Genomic DNA, 17,806 nt, shown 5'->3' on the forward strand with positions numbered 1-17,806 from the left:
TACAGGGGTTAACTGTGTCAACATGTTTAATTATACCTCTGAGTGACCCTTTAACGTTCCCAAAGCTTCGTAACAGTATTATACGCTCACTAGAATATACTGTATAAATTCCGCGAAGTTCCGTCTTAAAACGAGAGAGTTATACTCAAACTCGTATGAGAAGGGTTAAAAGCGTCAGCAATGAAAGTTAAGACTTTCAGAATAATTAAATTAACTAACCGGGGACTTAATAGCGCGGGTAAATAACACGAGGTCCTTAGTTGTAATTAACCGAGGGCCAAACCGCAAAGTTACCCCTTCAAACCCGAAAGGTCAGGTAAATCATTACGAAAGATTTCGTTTTAATTACCAGGATTTCGTAATCATTTCAAAAGATTTTAAAAATCTGAAAAACAGGCCCTTCGCGACCCGCATTGCATTTGTGGTTAAGTTGAGGCGGGCCGCGAGCCTCCTCTTTTACTCGCCTGGTATTTAAATCCCAGGCGGCCCGCATTAGAAACGCATGGAACTCCCATGCGGGCCGCATTAGACGCCCAGATGCAGAATGTTTGGACAGACTTGCCTTTTGAGCTTGTGAACGATCAAATCTTCAATTAATGAAGCATGGGCGCCCCCTACTCGACCCATACACCTTAGGGACACCTGCCCATGATCCATGATCAGTATAGGCCAATGTGGAATGATCTTGGGGTTCATTTTTCACTATAAAAGGCCATGTTGTGGTTACAACATTCACACAACTCAAAACACAATTTCTGATCATTCTAAGAAGCTCCCAAGCATCCATATCTGCTCTATAAGCAAGACTCAACTTCTGTAAGTGATCTAACCCTTTGTGGTTTCACATTTCCTTAGTAAATGGCTAAGAACCAAACCGTCGTAAATACGGTTTGACTTTAAAATAACTCAGTGATGGTTCAGTCTTATGACGGATCAAAAGTGGTTATGAGTTGGTATTTATGTGGGTAATAAACCTCTAAAAAGGTTCCCCCTGATCACCACTCTAACTATGTCACATATCGAGTCAAACGTGCGGTTAAAAAGTCAACAGAAAGCTATTTTAGCGATTTATGCATAATCTGTAATGTATATGTTATGAAACCTGTTTTGACACTTATAAAATATGATATTAAGTATATAAACTTGTTTGCGCTCGTTTGAATCGATCATTTGCTATATTGACCCGGTTCGGAGCCGAATGTCGCAAAAGTTTGACTTTTGCATTGACTTCAGTTCTGACCCGTTTTAGTGAGGTATAGATATACCTTAGGACTCTCTTAGGACCAGGTCACATGTCGGTATAAACCTCTGTGATCGGTTCATGAGTTATCCGAGTCTTTTGCGCATTTCCGTTAATCGCCTAAAAGTTGACTGTAACGCCATTTATAAAATAAAACGAGTATTTCGGACACGTGAACGGACCATAACCTTGCTTATTAAATTATAAGCATGTCCTTAAAGTTTCACGTCAATCCGAGGTCTAGAATGAGAGTTATGCTAAAAAGCGCAACTAAAGTAAACTTTAGTAATTAACGGCGCAATTAGCATAACGACCATCTAAACCAAGATTTCGTCACCAAAACTTTTACCCACTGTATTAAAATAATATTTTGGGAATTTTAAAGATTTTTAATAATTTTTACCTCGCTCATAACCTGCGGTTATGGCTACGGTTCGGTAAATACCGAATATGCCCTTTTCGGCCAAAACATGAGTTCTACGAGGTCTTTTGACCTGATTCCAGTTGCTACTGGTTTTAAATAATAAATAAAGTATTTTAAGCTTTATAAGCTGTTCGGGAAACTCAGATTTCCTGTAGAACTCGAAAAGCTCTTTAAAAGTCTTTAAAATGACCGAAAAGCCCCTACGGGGCATAATATTAACTTAAACTCGTTACGGGCGTCACGGAAGGTATCCTACTGATACCACAACCCATTTAAGGCATATTGACTTAGGAAATAAGCGTACGACTCTCATGGTTAACCGTTTCGCCTATTGCGCGCACGGTTCGGCTTATGAAACTAGTTTTCGTAAATTAGCCGATACGGGTCAAATAATATTATTTGAACCCCAAATTCCAGAGTGTGAACCATAAACCCATATAAAACAAGTCTCTGAACTTGTTGGGTCAGAATCACACTCCATTCTCGGTTTTCGCCTTTTCGCGCGATTAAACCATATCTATATATATCGGAACCAACCGGTCTAGGCTACGGCCATTATAACGACTCGTTAGGATTCTAAGAGGTTAATTAAAACCTTCGTTCCAGATTAGGAGCCCCAGTAAAAGCTATCGGTGATTTAATAATCCAAATTAAGGAAATATACTTGCAAAGGTAAATTGACGTATTTTCCCCAAAAAGATTAAGTGCAGGTACTGTACGAAATTGGCTGGTATTAGCTGCCTAAGCATCATGAATAGTCTCGCAAACTCGATGCCGTATCTGAATGAACAACATTTTATTATTTTGATCCGCTCTGGATATATTCAACTTCTGTAATACATTTGATATTACAACCAGAGGTTGAGTTTATATATTTATCTTATGCTTCCGCTGTGCATTATATAATTGTGTGGTTTGACTATATTGTTGCCAACATCGTCACGGTAATCCCCCACCGGGCCCACCGGTGAGACACGTGGAAATCGGGGTGTGACATTCGTGCCCACACAAACACGAAAATATCGATAGCAGGATAACTAAACATTGTAATGCTCCCAAGGCTGAACACAGCTGAGCTCACACAATAACCTGCAACTCGATCACTTCGTATGTCACATGCAAGCGCACATAGTCAAACGACAGAATAAAAACGTTGTAGTAACACAACATCACCAGTCAGGGCCATCATTCATTCGTGACACCTGATCAAAGTAATTAAACATGCACATATTATGACGATAACAAAATTCGCATAACCATATAAAAGCGGTAAAATATTCGTCAGAATGTCAAGAACATACACCCACAAAATTAAAATTGTCTTAAAACAGTCAACATTACAAGCCCATCCAAGGCCGTATACGACACACAGACCGGAATTCATCCATCAAGTCTGGCTAGTACCAGCACCCCCTGCCGCATCACTATCTTCTACCAAAGCCTTCTTCAACAAAGCGACTCCATCTGGTTTCCGAGACAACTTCTGCGCTGCCCGGACGACGACAAACTCAAGGGTTGAAAACTCTTTGCGCTTAGCAGCATAAGCACCATCACAATCCTCTTTATACAATTCGAAGTGGTAGTCTTTCTCCTTGTTTATAACCGCAGACTTGCCTTCAGCAAAACCAAACTTACGACCGCTATTATACCCCGCTCGACCCAATTCAAGCATGTACGTGGCAAGCTCAGTCGAGTTCAGAATACGGTCAGCAAGCTGCATAAAACAGAGCAATCAGATAAAAATCGCAAAAACAAAAGAATAAGAAAAAGCAAAAGAAATTACCAGGGGCACTCCACGGGAAAGCAACCATCTGGTGTCAGCAGACATTTCCTCCGCAAGGAGTTCTGCTGCCTGGACTTCAGCTGCCTTTTCGGCAAGAAGGCGTTGTGCATCCTCACACTCAGCTGCCTTTTGCTGAGCAAGAACCTCTAACTTGTCAATCCGAGCAACATACTCCTTCTCCTTCTTTTCGGATGCAACACGCGCCTGCTGCGCTTCCTCAGCAAGTGTTGTCTTTTCACCAGACAAACGCACGATGGCATCGCGCTGCGACTGCATCTCAACGTTCGTACGCGCGCACGCGGCCTCCCAATCTTTCTGCCTTTGCTCATTCAGTTGTTTCTGCTCTTCAAGCTTCCGTTCAGCTTCAGCAACCCTCCATTGCAAACCTTTTCTCTCCGCATTAAACTTAGCCTTTTCTTCAGCAAACTCCTTCTTGGACGCCTCAAATTCAATAGTCTCTTCCCCCATTGACCGCCATTCACGTAGTATCTCTTGAGAAGTAGCAAAGAAATTAACCCCGGCACGAACATGGTCATCCAACAAGGAAAACCGATTGCGATTTTTCTGAAACATCCTCTCAGCAGGAGGAAGAGACATGGCAAAGAATTCATGGCAGTTGTTCACATCATCCATCCTGGAACCTTGGGTGAGGTTCCAACGAGGGACGTGTGGTAGGTCGTCGCAAGTAGGATTACCCCAAGAATCAGCAGGGTCATGCTCAAATTGCGGGCTGCGTACAACGCCCGAAGTAGCTCCACCTCCACCAGGAGGGCGCTTGGTATAAATGGTTTGTTGAGGAGTAGTCTCACTAGATTCTATCTCCACCTCAACACCTTTTCCCTTACCAACCCCAGCATCACCTCCAACATCATCAGCAACAGTTCCAGCATCACCACCGCCTTCACCCATAACTTCAGTCACTCCTTCCTCCCCCCTTTTGCCCACATCAACACCATCATGTGGAGGGGTCAAACGAACCGTCCTAGACGGCGGAGAAGTAGGCGGTGTGATTCGAGAAATATCCACCACACGAGGTTTTTTCCCAATCTTGATTGCTGTCATGGAACATGAATCAAGAACAACTCCGAGAAAACAACACAAAAAAAGGGGGAAAAACAACAATGTACAACTAGAAGCTACTTACCAGTAGGAGGGGCAGATGCAGCATAAAGCTCCTCCAACAAATTCCCACGACCCCCACTAAAAACACCAAGGTCAATCTCAGACTCAGAAGGTGCGGGGGGAGCTTCCTTGTGAAGTTTTGCCTTTTTAGCAGCAAGAAGAGCAGCGGACTGCTCATCAAGCTTACGTTTTTGGTCCTCGAGGACTTTTCTCCTCATGTGTTCAGTCAGAGTGGCACTATCATCAGGATCCGATCCTCGACGCCCCTCACCAGCCCCTAGGCCAGACAACGTATCAGAAACTACCACATAATCTAGACAAGGAAGAGTAGAGGGTCGCTTACGAGAAGAACCAGCAGCTTCGCCCTCAGGCTTCTCCTCTCTCCTTCCAGACCTATCAGTTCTCGCCTTTTTTCTCAACTCCAACTGGGCAGAAGGGTCAACAGACGCCTCTACATCATCATCATCACCGACAACCTTGTGCACGGGCTCAGCAACATCACCATGTGCGATACCTGCACGCGCGCAATGAGAGGTTAGATCTTCAAAGTTCTGGTCAGAGCTCCCACTAGAAAGGACAATGACTTCCTCTCGACCCGAGTCGACAGAGTCATCCCAAACATCTTCACCTAAAACTTCGTTAGCATATCTGCTCAAGCTATCATCGGTGGGATGCAAAAAACGACCCCGAATCTGGTCTAACCACGTTGGGTTCCCATCAGCTTGGATAGCTTCAACCATGGCACCCGCCGCTTAGGGTCCAAGACGTTCAACAAACTATACCCAACTGCAAATTGGCAACAAAATAAGAAAACATAATAAACACAAAGGAAAATAATTAAAAGGTGACTTATGAAAGAACCATACATTTGCCCCGATGGCTGTACACAGGTTGACCCAGTGGATGTTTGGGCACCCATAACAAACTCATTCCTGCACCAACTAAAGCCATTTCATCCAGCTGAGAAATAGCAGTCGCCTTAGCGGTTATCTTCCTGTACCAGTCCTGAGCAGCAAAGTTTTGCAAAACATCCACCTTAGAGATCCCTTGGCTCACACGCCTGTACGACATATCTACCGGAATAACACCACGACGGATGTAAAAGAACTTCTGTTTCCAGTCATGAAGACTCTTTAACGGCACAGAGCACACCGGAGTAACACCCGTTCTCGCTTGGAAAGAATAAAAACCACTGGTATATGTAACACTGTAGAAAACGTTAAACATCTCGAAAGTAGGCTCAACACGATAAGACCTACAGACGTATTCGAAATGTGTAATGCGAGGAAGCCCAATCGCATTCACCTGGGAAATATGAAGCCCATAACCCCTTAACACGACCGCAGTAAACTTTGTTATCGGCAACCTGAAACTACCCTCCCGGAAAAACGCGGCATACAGCGTGATATAACCCGGGGGGCGTCTAAAGCAGTAGATCCAGCGGGAGGATACTGAGCCCCTCACTCAGGACGGAAGTTCATCCCCCTCACCAGATTCTGAAACTCCTCCTCTTTCCAGCCAATAACAGCCTGGTCCGGACCAGGGGGGCTTTGCCTCTATGTTTCCTCTTCTTTTGGGTGGGATTCTTCTCAGACATGGTAAGTACAAAGAAGTAGAAGATCAGAACTCAAGAAAATATAGAGAAACGGAGAACAAGGGGAGAAGATAGAGAGAAAATCACACTTAAGATTTGAAAATGTAAAGGAGAAAGGGTAACCGCCTCCTATTTATACCCATCGCATTTAATGCGATGGGTAGCGGAACGGCAGGGCACAGAAAAAGCACCCAATAGATGACTGACACGTCAGAAGAGAGAGAAGACGTCGGCCCTTTTTTCGGGAAGCATGGGCGACAAGGTCGGCTGACGTGACAGAAAGTCACTGAAAAAGCAACTGTTCACCTCCGATAAGACAGGGATGTCAGACGGTCACACCAAACACTTCCCCATAACCACCAAACTTCCACCAGAAGGAAACATCAAAAGCCAAAACCCATGCGCCATGCGTCCATTTGGCTCACTTTTTTCAAAAGGCCAAAACCCATGCGTCATGCGTCCATTTGGCTCACTTTTTTCAAAGGGCCAAAACCCATGCGTCATGCGTCCATTTGGCTCACTTTTTTCAAAGGGCCAAAACCCATGCGCCATGCGTCCATTTGGCTCACTTTTTTCAAAAGGCCAAAACCCATGCGCCATGCGTCCATTTGGCTCACTTTTTTCAAAGAGCCAAAACCCATGCGCCATGCGTCCATTTGGCTCACTTTTTTCAAAAGGCCAAAACCCATGCGCGATGCGTTCATTTGGCCCACCCGATACAAAAGACAAAATCCACATGCAACGCGCCCATTTTGGTCCACTTTACATGTACCAAACTCTACGCGATGCACGGAAACTACAACTCTCATAAGTCCAGAATCCCTCCTAGACGATCAACTCAACTAGAAGGCACACTGGACTGGGGGGACTTGAAGAGGTATGGTCCCAATTCCCTGCCTACATGGCAGGGACCACACCACTTTTGTGCACACAAGGCATCCATGTCAACGAAACACTCCAGAAGCTTCCAGAAACTTCTGGATGATTCACAGTTGGCACCAAAGATACTCTATCCGACATAAAGGACAACACGTCTCACCACTAGCAGAATGCCACATAGGCCTGCGACAATTCGGGGAGCAGAGCTGACAATACCGGTACGAGGTATCCAGCGCAGGAGAATGCAAGAACGCCACGTGTACCACTACACCTGCCATGACAGAGCAGACCAAGAGGATATTCCCCTTGGTCGGACAGCTGGCACGCGCTCACAGCTGGCACAGCTGCTCCTTCCTTCTTCACCCTCCGGCTATAAATAGGACCCTTCATCATTCAGGTTTAGGATCTTTTACTCTCCTTACTCACTCTATACACACACTGTTTATTTCCTCTCAGAACAGTACTTATTCTCACGCCGGAGCCTGGTTAAGAGGGAAAACCCCCTTCTCCCCTCTTAACGAGACTAACGGTGTTTACTGTTTTGCAGACCTTGAGCCACCGATACGAGTAGAAGAAGAGGTTGAACCCCATAAGTGAAACAACCCTATTGATTATCCTTGTGTTAATCAGTGTTTCAACAAGTTTAGTATTATGGTCACGTTTTTTTTTTATATATATAGCATATCTTAACAAAATTATCGAACCTATGACAAAAAAATAATAAGTTTTATCATTAAAAAATGAGAAATTTAAAGTGGTATGCTATTTATAAAATCAACTAGAAAAGTGCCTCGCGCGCGTTGCGCCGCGGGCAAAGAAATTGACCACATCTAGGCATAAACTCTTTGTTGCAGCTCATGTATCTAACTTGATGGAAATATAAATCTAGCCCCGCCGCAATTGCGGCAGGTTACTTTTCTAGTTAGGTACGAAAACGAACTTAAAGCTACTTGATTTATTTCCAATTTAATTCTCAAAAATGGACATCAACAAAAAAAATTAAACCTGACAACAACGGAAAAATGTTCATGAATCGCAATGGAAAAACTCACCGAAGCCAAATTCACGAATCGAAATGGACACATGATCATCATAACAAATGTCAGTTGCCTTGCAAGACAAAGCCACATGACCACCGAAAACGCTTAATGTAAGGCCATGTTCATAAATCACTACTAACAGTGACAACCACAGTTAAAAAACAAACCAATCAACTATCCATTATTTAGCTAACACTTTTGATGTATGGTGAATAAGGGGCTCAGATTTCTCATGACAGCCCTTAAATCAAATCTCAAACTGTCAGCATGGCTGCGACCGGAGCCGCCACGCCACGCGTCAACAGAGGGCAAAGCCACAACCATAGGTGGCAGGTTTGATCGCCACAACGGTAGCCGCCACTGCTAGGGATGGCCATTGTAAAACGGCCGCTGGCAATGACTGACTGACACACCCCAAAAAAATTACAGTTGACAACAACACTATTATCATGGGACATGCATAGCTCTCTGTGAGAACAACCTCATCATCATCATCCAGTCAACATAACCTACAACCGGAGCCGTTTCTGGCAGAGACAGCTGTATCAAAATAGCCACCGACCAACGGCTGGCTCAGGACCTTTATCCGCATATCCTTAAGCCTCAGATCACCCAAAAAAGGCTTGCATCAACATCACCGAACAAAACAACAACATCGTTGTGCAATCAAACAACCATAGCTCTCAATAAGAATACTCTCATCATCATCATCATCATCAAGCCAACATAGCCTACAACCTAAGAACTAACCTTTAAAAGCCACCTCTTTACATAGATTCAACAATGGTATTTTACATAGATTCAACAATGGTATTCATGATGATGCCAATTAAGTCAGGATCAAACCTAACAACGTTACATACAAACATAATTGCTAGAAAAATTCAAGAATGCACTCATAGAAGACTCATGTAAAGTTAAATCCGATAATCGCACTACAGGAAACTTAACTCAAAGTAAATTCAAGCAAACAATCAACAACAAAACAGATTCAATCGATTATTCACTTACATGATGATTATTGTTGTTGCTCGCTTCTTGATTCAACCATCCTGTTGATGGTTTCATTAGCCAAAGCAGAGATTTAAGATGCCTTATGAGTAGAAAAATAGGAATTGCTCATAGAATCTAGCCATCATTTATCCCCTAAATTCAACTCTATCAAAACTAAAAAACGAATTTACAAACCCTAACCCCTAAATTCATAAAAACATTATGGATCCAGAGACTTCGCTAATGTCATGATCGTAGGATGCTACGAGACCCAAAAAAAGCCCCAAAATCAAAAACCTAAATGAAGAATGAAGCGCATGTAGATAAAATCTCAGAATCATAAGAGATAGACGATCGCCTTTCATGGCGATTAACAGTTTGATCGGATTTCAGGGTTTCCGTCAATGTTTTGATGATGAAAAGTATACAAACGTAGAAGAAAACACGCCACCACATGCTTTTGTAGTTTGTACATTTGCTTACAACCACAGAAAGCTCATACCATTCATTAAACATAGCTTACAACATTATGATGCATGGTAAATAACTAAAGCATGGGGTACAACACCCAATGCTTAGAAATGTTAAAAATTAGAGTATTATATAATAAGAAAAGACAAATTATTCATTGATGACTTCTTATAAATTCACGAGCATCTCCATCCTAGTTATGTTTCACTTTATACTTTGGAATTTGATTTTATAATCTAGAAATCACTTGCAATTTGGATAAAGAATTGTTATGAGAATGTTTGTACTTTTAAAATTTGATTTTAGAATCTTAAATTACTTGCTACCTGGACAAAGAATTGTTGTGAGCACTTTTGTACTTTGAATTTTGATTTTCGAATCCTTTAGTTACTTGCTACTTGGACGAAGAATAGTTATGAGCATGTAACAATGAATGTTCCATTATTCCTTGTAGACATGGACGACATGTCCATATGTTTTTTTTTTCTGTTCTTCTAAGAGAACTATAATGTAATTTTCATTTGACGCTAGGACTATCAACTATGTGTTATGGGCCTTTCATTGAGAAAAAAGTTGTCTCATGACGCGATTTAAGTGATACGTAGACGCACTTTATTTCACCCTTCACACTATCAAAAGGATGCAGTGGAGGGGCTTGATTAATGATTGTTTAATCGTTGTTTGTTAATTAACTTTTTATTTTTATTTTATTTACTTAGTATTTAAATATGTAATTAATATAGGGTCACTTAGATATATCCCTTCCTAAAATCACTTATTACATATTTACCCAACTCTTAAAATCAATTACATATTTCTCCTTCTTAAATCATGTATATTACAAATATATATCCATTTCACTAAAATTACTCATATTTACCCTTAATGAACCTTAGGGTGAGGGGAGTGGTTACTTATTCCAAATAGGTAAACTCCCAATTCACCCAATCACATAGCACCATGTCAAGTCATCTAATTTGTTTACCTAATGCTCAAAAACGTTGGCAATGGTTTACCTAATGGGGTTTAGGTAAACTATTTAAAAAAAAGGAAAAATGTATGATTTGTTGAAAAGGATGGAGCCCACCACACACCCATCTCTCGCCCCCCTCCCTCTCCCCCAATCGGTAAACCTTCACCGATCATCCATCATCACCGAGCGGTAAACACAGACGGCGACGGTGTTACCGTTCGGTAAACCGCTTTGCCGATCTGTTTACCTATCCACTTCGTTCACCCTTATTAAGTAACTATTTACATATAAACCTGGTTCAGAATGGGTATTTATAACCGAAGAGGGAAGGAGAGGGCCGCTTAGTCGGGCCTAGGATCCGACTGACAACACGTAGCCTTTTTGTAGGTGTGTCAGGAGTGCAGGTCACGGGAGCGTCGGACGCATCTGGAGGTGATGCCACGTCCTGCTGCGACTGTCAATCCGTCTGCCAGCTTTTCATGCATGTGGGTTGGACAGCTGACCGCTGTTAGTGCCCGGACAGACCACTTACTGGCTTGGTCACTGAAGTCAAAGTGTCAGTGCCACTTGTGTGATGATAGGATGCGCTTTTAGGCCGCATCACTATGTGCGGTAACCGCAGTGGTTACCGCATCCCTTGTGGTGACGAAGACCCATTTTCATACACAAGGTGAGTCTTCTCATCCTTTCCCGAGTGAGAAAGCAAACGGGTTCGCGCGTGGCCGCACAAACACAGGTAAATTCTTGTCGATAGGGGTAATGAGCCGGGTGATGGTTATTCGCGACCAAGACTGGTGCGAGATTTGAGACCATACCCCTTCAGACACACATAATGAGTTAGTGACAGATGATATGAGATGGTTAGACTCTAAAGATAGTAAAATTAGTGTCAAACAATATATTAAATATGTTAAGATGTGTTAATGTTCAAATAAAAAGTACTTAGCTTTTCAATACATGCCAAGATGGATGGTTGGGTGACCCTTCAATGTGCACAATTAATTAACTCAATATGATTTTTCTTACATTTACGAATGGAACTCATATGAAGTGTGATCGATATGTAAGTTTATTCAGGGGGGGGGGGGAGGTTTGTAAACTCAATCTCACATAGTTAAAATAGATTACTCACACTTTTGTTGAGTTTTTTCCCAAATGAGTGGAGGTGGAAAAATTATTTACCAAAATGGGTGATTTGAAAAATATTTACCAAAATAGATGTTTTTTTATTTACTTATTTTAAATAATATATTTGTAACTAGGGCTGTTCACGAGCCGAACCGAACCGATCTGGCCATTGCTCGTGGTCGGTTCATTTACAAACCGATCCGAACCGAACCGAACCGAGCGCTTTTTCAACCGAGCCAAAGTCGAGCGAGCGTCTTTCGATCCGAGCATTTTTCGAACGAACGTCGAGCGAGTATCGAGCGTCGTAGAACAAACAAGGAAAGTAACAATGAGAGTGCTAGTTATTAGAATAAAGTGCAGTTTTCGTCCCTGATATTTCGTCCAATAGAACACAAGTAAAAAATTAACAAATAACAAGGAATACAAAAACACTCAACTAGTTCTATCGAGATTAGCTAAGCGGGAAGATAAATTGTCGACCGATTGAAGCATACCCTTGTTTTATCGGAAGTTTGAAATTGAATGAACCGATTGAAACAAAACCCTGGCGAGTTGCCATCTTGGCAGTGGCGATGGAGAAATCGAATAACGATGGCGAATAGGAGGTTTTTATTAGGGTTTTGTACTTCTGAATCAAATGCCGGATTGAGACTTAAGTATTGATTGACGCTTCACATTTTCGTATTTGAAATTTTGACTTAACTACTCAAATGTACATTTAAGTATTGGACAATGGACTATTGTTATTGGATTTCAATTATAATTACTTAAATGAGCTCTATTTAGATATTAGACCAAACATTGTTCATGTTGGTCTCTAGTCATTTCATTAAAAATGATACACGCAAACACACACACACACATATACATATATATATATATATATATATATATATATATATATATATATATATATATATATATATATATATATATATATATATATATATATATATATATATATATATATATATACAGGTAGAGGATCCTGTAAAAAAGGCCTAAAGTGTGAGAAAGGTAAGAAAGAATCTCAGCCATTAGATCTTTGATCTAATGGTTGAGATAATAGGGACCAAATTGTAAAATGTGTTTTTATTTTTTGGACTAATTTGTAAATTGTAGGGGTAATATAGTCTTTTATATTCACTAGAATTTAAGAAACTGCAAATCATAATCCTACAATTTCGATCCTCTTTCTTCTTTCAGAATTTTACGAACAACATCATCAAATCACCATCTGTTGCTTCAATTAAAACCCTAACACTCCGACGATTGAACATCTCCGCCTTCCTCCGCCGGTTGACATCTCCGCCGATCTCATCTCCGCCGTTCTGATCTCCATCGATTTTCCTCCGCCGATCTGACATCTCTGCCGATCTCCGCCGATTGAACATCTCCGCCGATCTGAATCATCGACGTCTCTGCCGCTCTGAATCATCGACGTCTTCGCCGGCACTGGAACGATGGGTTGTAGTGTTATACAGAGTTAGAAAATGGTAATATGGTGTTATATACCATTCATAGTGTTTTATAGTCATTTATAGTGTTATAAGTCATTTGTAGTGTTATATCTTGTTTATAGTGTTATATAGTTATTGAATGGTGTTATATATTTATTGAATGGTGTTATATGTGTGCTGAATGGTGTTATTTTTGTTTACTGAATGATGTTATTTTTTGTTTGCTGGATGGGTTTTTTTTTTTTTTTTTTTTTTTTTGTTTCTGAATGGTGTTATTTTGTTTCTGAATGGTGTTATTTTTTGTTTACTGAATGATGTTATATCTTGTACTGAATGGTGTTATTTTGTGTACTGAATGGTGTTATATTTTTGTTTACTGAATGGTGTTATATTATTTTCGTAAAAACACCATGAATTGAACTATGAATTTTTTAAAACACCATGTCATGAGCATGGCTCTGATTCTGTGAATAATGCAAAACAAATTAAAATGAATAATGTTATGGACGGTTATATTCCTTAAATCAAGGATTTTCTCTCTCCAAATCCTTAAATCAAGGATTACCATATTTGAATTTGTTAATGCATTTACGATCTTACCCTTTTCAATTAATTTAGATCTAATGGTTGAGATTCTTTCTTACCTTTCTCACACTTTTGGTCTTTTTTACAATAACTCCACCCTATATATATATATATATATATATATACATATATATATATATATTATATAAATCGAGCCAACCGAGCCGAACCGAACTGAGCGGACCTTTGCTCGTGCTCGGTTCGTTTACAAACCGAACCGATTCGAACCGAGCATGTTTTCAATCGAGCTGAATCGAACGAGCAAATTCCGAGATTTTTCGAGCGAGCATCGAACGAGCGTCAAGCGCCGAGCATTTTGAACAGCTCTATTTGTAACTCTTTTCTTTTTATATATCATTCAGTTAACAGATTATTATTTTTTTTCTTTCAGTTCACTCACTATAAATTTTCTTCATGGTTAAACTAAATTATGTCCTTAATTTTATGCAACTAGTAAAAAAACAAAAACTTGATCGCCTGGACATTTAAAAGCCAAAAGTAACTGAACAAACATCTAAAACTAAATTAAAAACAAGTGAACTAAGAAACATAAAAAAAGCAAAATAATCTTTAAAACTTGACCCGTTCATGTCAAATACAAACAAAAATAAAAACGACGAATAAAGTCAACTAGCTAGCGGTCCCAAAATTAAACGCAAATTCAAATTAGTTGGTTTTAAACTTACACTAATGCGCCAAGAGCATTCAAACTTTTATCATTTATGTCTTTGTAATTTAACTAAATATCACATTTCTTTAAATTTATCTTTAAACTTTTTAAAGTGTGCCACATTTGATTCTTCATCTTTGTCTCACTCGCAAACACTTATTTTATTATTTTTTTCTTTTTCTTAAATACTAACAAAAATTTACAGAGATAATGAATAGTGGATCTTGATATTTGGAGAATTACTATTTATTAAACTCTAAATTTTGAAGACAGAGTTGAATATAGAGATGCAGAATCAAGGAAATCTCCAAATTTTAAAATTGATGATAAAGACGTAGACCCTAATGTGAGGTTGGATTCCGACGTAGCGTGGATCCCCTTCCCACGACCACCATGCATGGTCTAAGTTTTCAATAACACTTTATTAAAATAAGAATTGTTAAGTCAACGCTTTAAAAACATTTTAGAAAATAGACGATAACTGAAAGTTAAAGTTCAAAAACAACTTTAGGGTATACAAAAATAATTTCATATAATGTCAAATAATAAAATACTTGTTAATCTGGCACAAACAAAAATACATCAAGTCTTCACCATTGTATAATCTATAATTTAGCCTTTTTCTTATCTTAGATGTACCTTCATGTGAAATCATATGTAACATAAACTTACTTATAATGCAAAGTAAATTCTAGAAATGTTACACACTCACACCCTAAACAAAATAAACAAATAAAGTTTGACATAAACCTACCCTCCCTTTCTTAGGCCAGCAGCCAATGGTTTGGGCTCATTATTTTACCAAATACAGCCCATTAAAATCTACCTAGAGCTCCTAAAATCTTATTTTTAACCTTTGCCTCTCAGTAGGGCTCCGAGCTTCAAAGAGTGTTGGGCCCTTGAAGGTTTATACATTATTATTGATTTAGTAGTTTGGGTTAGGTGTTAGTTGAATGGTTTGGGCTTGTAACTGGGCTTGATGGTGGCGCCATGGTCTTAGAGTTTAGGGGAGTTGTGGGCTTAACTCTCCTATAAATACATATTTTGTAATCATTGTTTAGGTTGTTGATTCTTGGTGTTTTGCAGCAAAGTTGTATTAGACAATTTACATTCTATCCAAGTTATTATTATAATCTTGTTCATCTCAATTCTTGAATCAAGTTTGATTGTGTGATTCCGCCACCAATCAAACTAGTTGTGATATCGTTGCATTGATCCGGATTTGGGATTTACAAAGAGACTGACCAACTATAGAAGTCAATAACCTCATCGATCATGAATAGTAATTTTAAATTTATAATAATATATAGTTTTTTAAATTATCTATTATTCTAATATTGTAATATTTAATTATTATATTTGCTTTTAACTTTTTAACACATTTTTTATTTTTCTTCTTATCTTAAACCATATTTCCTCTATCATTTATTTTCTATTTTTAAACCTATTTTTTCCCTTTTTAAATCATATTTCCTTTTTAATTAGTTTGATATTTTTTAAATAACTCACGTTCGTTATTTTTTCCTTGGCATTCTCGTATAAGTTTTGTTAAAATCAAACATGTATTCAAAATAGAGTATTTATTTGGAATCATAAAACGGTACGATGATAAACTGGACCTATTCTGACGTTTGACTTTCTAAACAACATGTCTCTTTTTCAAATAACGCTTAGAGTAAACTGCAATTTTACCCCCTGGGGTTTAGGGTGATTGGCACCCTTACCCCCCCCCCCCTAACGAAATAAATGCAATTTTACCCCCCAACGTTTGCTGTTATGTCGCAACCTTACCCCCCGACTTCAAATTTGTTGACTGATCTATTGACTATAACTTGAAATGACTATAATGCCCTTTCATATTACCCCCTGTGTTTTGTTCACTCTGTGATATTACCCCCTGCCACCACTGCCACCGCCATTCACCACCACAACCACCACTGCCACCTCCAGCCACCATCCTCAACCATTTTTTAGTGTTTTGTCATCTTTACACCAGACTTGCTTCAGCCATCACTTCTCCCATCGCAACAAGCAACTCGTAATCCTGTGTAACATAACATGATGATGCATCAGAACACATCCTTGTTGGTGGCCATTGGACGCCGTGCTCCACCATCAACACCGGAGATGAGTGGTCGGAGAAGATGACCGGTGTTGATGGAAGTTGCTACGGAGGATGTTAAGGTCGGTTCACACGGCGGTGATGCGGAGGGTTAACGGTGGATGGTGGTGTGCGATTGCTTGCATTAATTCTACCAGTATGATACTCACCGCTTCCATACTTCAAAAAGTTGGACAAATTAGTTGGTGTTGCGGTTATAAATGTTCATATATGGTTAGATGGAGCCTTTCAATTAGGAGCCCTCTTCTTAGTGTATATGCTGACATGTCTGTTACGTGTAAGGTAATACTTGAACATTAGCCACATCCGATTTCCTCACAGATGAAAGACAAAAATACTTGTTTGCAGGAATATTATGATCCGAATCTGTCAATGTTGGAATTGGTTTTTGCACCTGCAGAAGAATGGATTGCATGCGGTGACTCTGACATTATTGATATCACAATGAGTGAACTTTCAAAACTCTTTCCTGATGAAATTGCAGCAGATGGGAGCAAAGCAAAAATATTGAAATATCATGTGGTAAAAACTCCAAGGTTAGTATTGACATGTATAAACCGAAAAGAAATTTGTTTATTTTGATTAATAACTGAGTTGGGTTTCAGGTCGGTTTATAAAACTGTACCGGATTGTGAATCTTGCCGTCCGTTGCAAAGATCTCCAATAGAAGGATTCTATTTAGCTGGCGATTACACGAAACAAGACCATAACCCTTGAGAGCAGTGTGCTCATTGAAGTACTGAGGTATCGATAACCCCATGAAAATTGAGAATCCAAGTATAAATTTTACCCTGAAACTGTTTAGGTTACAAATTTCTTCTGTCCTGTTATTTTATTAAAAGAAAAGTGATATGAAGCAGCTTCGGTTTGGCTGGAGGTGGCAGTGGTGGTTGTGGTGGTGGCTGGAGGTGGCAGTGGTGGCAGTCGTTGGAGAAGATGACCGGAGTTGCAGGTTTCCGGTGACGGAAGTAGTGGTGGTGTTATATATGAAAGGGATATTAAGTTGTGGTGGTGAATGGCGGTGGCAGTGGTGGTTGTGGTGGTGAATGGCGGTGGCAGTGGTGGCAGGGGGTAAACATGCGACATAACAGCAAACGTTGGGGGGTAAAATAAAAGGGTAAAATAGTCATTTCACCCCCAAGTCAACAGACCAGTCAACAAAATTGAAGCCAGGGGGTAAAATTGCGACATAACCTCAAACAGTGGGGGGTAAAATTGCAATTATTTCGTTAGGGGGGGGGGTAAGGGTGACAATCACCCCTAACCTCAGGGGGTAAAATTACAGTTTACTCTAACGTTTATTTTACCTTATCATTTGCTCA

General features: G+C 39.9%; 1 pseudogene; it reads left to right on the forward strand.

The window, feature by feature from the left end:
* The first annotated feature begins 16,420 nt into the window (after positions 1 to 16,420).
* Positions 16,421 to 17,201, forward strand: LOC110942608 (annotated as a pseudogene).
* The last annotated feature ends 605 nt before the right edge of the window (positions 17,202 to 17,806 follow it).

Source organism: Helianthus annuus, chromosome 5, assembly GCF_002127325.2.
Source record: "Helianthus annuus cultivar XRQ/B chromosome 5, HanXRQr2.0-SUNRISE, whole genome shotgun sequence".
Classification (NCBI taxonomy): domain Eukaryota; kingdom Viridiplantae; phylum Streptophyta; class Magnoliopsida; order Asterales; family Asteraceae; genus Helianthus; species Helianthus annuus.